The sequence below is a fragment of the Melitaea cinxia genome, chromosome 8 (genome assembly GCF_905220565.1).
Source record: "Melitaea cinxia chromosome 8, ilMelCinx1.1, whole genome shotgun sequence".
Taxonomy (NCBI): domain Eukaryota; kingdom Metazoa; phylum Arthropoda; class Insecta; order Lepidoptera; family Nymphalidae; genus Melitaea; species Melitaea cinxia.
The window spans coordinates 7616826-7622978 of record NC_059401.1 but is presented as its reverse complement, the minus strand read 5'-3'; positions in this window follow the sequence as shown (position 1 = coordinate 7622978).

Sequence of the window (6153 nt, the reverse complement as noted above, 5' to 3'; positions counted from 1 at the left end):
CTTGGTACGAAACGAAAAAACAGTAAAATAATTATTAATAAGATAGTGTTTTTAAAACATACGTACATTTCTTGGCGCGTCAAATAATATGATAGAATATATTGGGAGTATTCTTTTCGTGCTTACTTTGTAGTAGCATGCAATTTTTACAAAACGTTTCTAAAACAGTTACGTTCTAAGTCTTTTTTTAAACACTAGTGCTGTAACTAATTAATTACTGAATTTCACATCATCTTTACTGCAAAAAAGGGCTTGGAGCTCATAGTCGTAAATAAAATTTTGATTTGGCTAATAAACCGAGATAAAATCCGAAAAAATTGTTTCATTATAATGATTAAAATTCGTATAAACAATAGAAAACAATATAAAATACAGACAAATTGACCATTTGTACCATTGTATTATTTCAAATTACCTACAATACTAAAATTTAAGTTAAATTTCTGATTGAAATTTTAATCAAATGCACTTTACATTACATAATCAAATCGATCAAATGCTCATCCAAACTTGAATCGATTTATCGTCAGTATCGAATACAGAGTTGTATGTATATTTCAATACCTTTGCGTGGTAGAGTAAAACATCCCATCAATCTGCCATTAGGTGTGCTCATATTAAAAGTATTTGTAGTATAATTTTGTTTTTTCATTTCATTGACAATTTGGTAATCAAGCCATTGTTGTTGTAAATTAGATGTAGGGGAACACCGGGCAAGACGGGGTGGTGGGCAAGACGGGGCATCAGGCTTTTCAGGTGATTTAAATTGATCAATCTCATTCGCTCTGCCATCTCGCTACTGGCCGCCACGACAGCTCTTAGTCACACGAGTACTAACGTGGCGGCTATTCATTTGTTTTAGTTATCGTCGAAAAGTAGATTTCGTTTGTTCGTATTAAAATTTCTTATATGTACGTTTCGTAGTGCATGAAACTTGTATTTGGTGAATTTTAAGCGGCACCTCGGTTAATCCTATCTACAGTACATTGCAGTAACAGGTAATAACTTGTTTTGTTATTGTCGTCTTCTGAAAAGAGTGATGTTGAAACCGAAAACACTCCATGCCTACATTCTACAGGATTATATTTCGACTCCAAGAAAGGTTGGATTGCTTATTCTTCTTGTGGTAAATGGCTGCGCAGGAGTGGATGATAATGATGCCGAAGCAACATTCATTTGCGAGTTCTGCACTCCTGAATAGTCGAGAGAATGGCTATAACCCATCTTGCCCATTAGGCCCACCCCATCTTACCCGACCTATCGGGCATGATGGGGTGATATGTCATATTTTACATTTTGTTATATTATTAACAATTCTATGGTGCTGTGTTCCTGATTTAAATTTAATATGTAAGATTGATAACTACAAGCCTGATTAAGAATAAATATGATTATGAAACCATGAACCCCTACGACTTCTGGAGCTTTAAACCTTAACTACCCCATCTTGCCCGGTGTTCCCCTATACCTACTGATTTTAATTCGGCTACTTTTTTCGTGTTTTGTTTCTGTGTTACTGTTTTGTTAATAAGTTAAATAGGTACCTACCTACTTAATAATAGATGAGCAAAAGTTGTATGTACTTAAAATATAGTGAAATAGAGTTTCATTTCTTAAAATTAAGAAAGAAAATAAGAATAAACAATGTTTTTAACTTTAGTACATACAAATAGGATTTAAAAAGCAGAGGAAGAATAAATTAGGTACTTCTGGATCTCCATAAAAAAAAAAATCCTTCAAAATAATAGAAAAAAATTCATTTCATTCAAAATTCCGCTGGAAAATTCTGCAAATTAGAAGTATATTTGTAGAACTGATTACGTTGTAAACGTTTTTTTAAATATCTTATCTTGTAAGTTAACTAAATTTATAAAAATAAATTATTATTGCAATAATGAATACGACAATATATGTTACTTTACGCGTGTGTGCGCGTTCAAAAATATTCAATTGAGTAGGGTGACAAATAATCTAGAAGCAATTCTTGTTCATAAAGAGTTCCATTTAAAACATACTCACACATATAGATATTAATACGGTGCACTGTAATTGAACTCAAATATCTTAATGGGCACAGACAATAATCATCCATTTTCTGCGCAAGTTATTAAACTTTCGGCATAGTTCACATTTTAACTTAAATTGTAGAAATTTATAAATAGAAATTATTTATACGGTAAATTAAAATTAAAAAATATAAGTAATGATATCAATAATAAAACTATACCTAAAGCCTTACAAGTAATGTATTAAAATAAACTTACTTTAAGGTATTGAATAGTTTTCTCGTAGATAAATATTTATTTCGTTTACAGCTCTACATTACGAGCTACAAGCAAACTTCGAGAACCGATAATGCAACTAAAAACTAAATAAAATTCTAGAATTTTCCCGAGTAATAACTAGTGTAGTGTAATAAACTTGATAATCAATATTATTACAGACACACGATTTTTTTAATGACCAACAATATTAAATAGATAACCCAGTTCGTTCGTTATTAAAAATAATAACATAATTAAAAAACCTTTTTTATCATCAATACCCTACCTAACGAGAAAATTTTAATTTTATTACTTTTGTTATTATTATCATTTACATATGATCAAAAACAATAATTCTTAAAACCCACATGAATCTAAGCATACATAATGATCTATTAGTAACGCTTCCATACCAAATCGAAAAAAAAAAATATCTGTTTCCTTTAAATAATAATAATATTTTTTTTAAGTTAAAAGTTGTCATACGTACCTAAACTTTTCTTATTCAGATAAAACTTCACTAATATTTGCACAAAAAACAATAAAAATTAATAAATGTAATTATATAGAATTAAATGATAATAAAATTTCACTAAAACTTTAAATACAATCATCTGAAACGTGACCGAGCTTCCTGTAGCCAGCGCGGTCGACGGCATGTGAGCTCCGAGCAATGAACACTATGTCAGCCAGCGCATCACACATCGGGTCAACGGACAAATAAAACTTCGCCCAGAAGCTAGCGACAAACTGATGACCTTATCAAATGATGTAACGACGATAGTATTCAGATTTGCTTTGTATTTGTCAAAACAAGTCGTTAAAATATATTTAAATCCCGCGTTATATCGACTCTTGTTGATTTTTCTTTTTTTTTAACAAGTTTCGGTATAGAAGGAACAACTTGATTATTTAAATTTTTGTTACATCTTAAAAATATATATATAAATGTGCAAAACCAGTACCTGAGAGGTGACAAACCTTATTCAATGTTATTTATAGTTTCCAATAGGAATGAATAATAATTATGTTTGCTCGCAAACGAAAATAAAACCGACTTCAATTACATCGACAAGTAATACAACGCAGATAGAAAAAATATGGTCAAGTAAATATGCGTTATAAACATTACTAAAAAGTAGTCATCAAATCTAGATCAAATTTAAATGGGACCACAAGACAAGCATCAGCTTTTGATGAAAACAAGAATCATCAAAATCGGTACAACCATTGAAAAGTTATGCGGTATAATATAACCTAGGTCGACGAAAATATAATCAAGTAAATACGCATTATATCTATATAGTTCGAAAAATACTTGTCAGATCACAGTTAAATTTAAATGGGACCATATGACACGCACCACCCATCGATTTAAAAAAAAACATCAAAATCGGTTCTGTGGTAATATACATTTAAAAAAAAAAATACAATCGAATTGAAAACCTGCTGCATTTTTGGAAGTCAGTTAATTATTTTTACTCTTAAGTATGGGTAATCCTTGAAAATTATCAACTAAGTTAACATTAATTGACGCTAGAATGTTTTATACTAAAATCCTGATTGTTAAGGCATTTTCAAGTGCCAACTTTGTCTTTAGGATTCATATCATGGTCTATCAGGAATTAGGCATTAAACTATAAAACGTTACGACATAAACTTGACCGCAAAGAAAAAGGGTCTATTAGAAAATCTTCAATAGTATTATTTTAGTACTTTGTGTTGGCTCCGCGAGCTCGCAATGCTGTTGCAGTCAGGGTGTGCTAATAAAGCTACATCTGCGAGGCTGTTCTTACATGCAATGAAAGCTTCGAGAGCCTCCTCAGTGAAATTTATAGGTTGAGACCCTTCGACAGAACCCATCAACAACACATATAGTGGAGCCTGGACTGCAGCTGCTTCAGAAAGAACTCTCCTATAAAAATTGAGCATACCCAAGAAGACCTTTAGCTGACACATCGTAGTTGGAGTTGGGAACTCCTTAATCGCTACTTCTGAACTTTGGAGTTCAAAGGTTTGGAGCCGCTCTCAGAGATTGAGTAACCTAAAAATTGTACCTCTGGCACAAGGAAAAAGTATTTTGAAGTATTCACTAGTAAGCCATATTTTCTTAGCTTAGTTGGCGGAGATGACTTTTGTGCTGCTGCTCATCCTTAGAAAAGACTAAAATATCATCTAGATAAATAAAGACAAAGTCTAGACCTCTGGTCACTTCGTCTAGAAACCTCTGGAAAGTCTGACCCGCATTCCGGAGTCCGAAGGTCATAAAAGGGAATTCTTATATACCGAATGGAGTAGTAATAAACTGTCGGGTGCTAATCGACGTAAAGTACAAGAGTCTGGAGGGCCTGATGTTGTGCGAATATAGTGTACAGTATTGTGTTTAATGTTGCGATGTATGCCAGTTGGACGGGTGATTTCGGGAAAGTCTTCAAGAATTTTGCGATACCGAGTCTCACCAGTCAAGATTTTGTCAGAGGCTATATTACTACAAGTAACGACTTAGGCTGTGGATGAAATGGAAGTTATACTATCTAACATGCGTTTGTTATGACAATTACCAATAAGACCATAAAAGTTCAAAAAGTCTACGCCTATTATAGGTTTAGTTACATCGGCTACAACAAATCACCAATTAAATAATATTTGCAAGCCAAAGTCCAGATTAAAGTGTATATAATCATACGTGGCTATGGCAGAACCATTTGCAGCACACAGATTGTAGTCCGTTTTGGCATGACAATTTCGAAGGAGGGCTCGAGGGTAGACACTTAGATCGCTTCCTGTATCGATCAAAACAAGACCTTCTAAGCTCGATCCATGAGAAATAGGCGACCAATAGTAGAAATTGGACCGACCCTTGCGTTTGCCTCCTTGAAGTCGCAGGGTTTACGAATTTGCTGGCTTTCACCCCAAACTTCCTGTGATACCAGCAAAGTAAGTACTTCCTAAATTTCGACTGGGATCGTCCAGACCTGGATGCCGATCTGCGTTGAGATGATCTTGCGAAACTGGTGTTGGATCTACTTCTTCTCTTTGACGCTAGTTGCTCTTGTTAGTGCTTCAAAGGCTGGGCCGGAACTGGGTTGGGATGGGCTGGCAGACGCCACCACGGGTGACAAGCCAAATCGTCGATGCAGGTTGAAGATGATTGGCTTGCGAGCGTTGTCTGAATTCTGTGCGAGAGACGACTAACCTAAATGGTTCGTAGGAAGTCATCAGGAATATTTGCACCAGCAAGGCTCTTCAAATGGCGCAAAAACTGAGAGAGCTTACGATCTCCAAGCTCCTCATGCATCAAAAGCTGATCTTTTTTCCCTTTGATGATGTTAAACGTTTAATCAGCTTGGTTTACAGCTTCGAATATTTGTTAGTAAGTTGGGGGCTAATAATTGTCTTTTACCTCTCTGAAAAATTCTTTGTCGAGCTAGCCAACTACATAATAAAATAGCGTCAATTGTGATTCCAAAGCTCAGGTTCATCCGGCCAGAACAGAAGGAGTCTGGCGCCGACTTTGAAAATTTCAATATCAGATGACGAGGCGAGGTGTATCTTGAAACTCCTTATCCCTGGTTCAAAAGCGGGGTCACCAATTTAGCGATTGAACAATATTTTCGCTTTCAACAATTAAATTTCTTAAAACACCAAAATGCGTCGCACTCGCCCTTGTCAAAATTTTTGACCATGCGCCGTAGGTTCTTTCTAGATCGTTGCTTTAGAATGCTAAAATAAATTTGTTTAAAAATCGCAAGGAAAAGAGCTAATGTCACATACGAGATACGCCGTATACGTGTCATATATGCCGTATACATAAACCTAACTAAATAAGAAGTAAAGTGGGAAATTAAGCTTCATCAATCGTCCTTATTACTTTATATGTTGTATATAG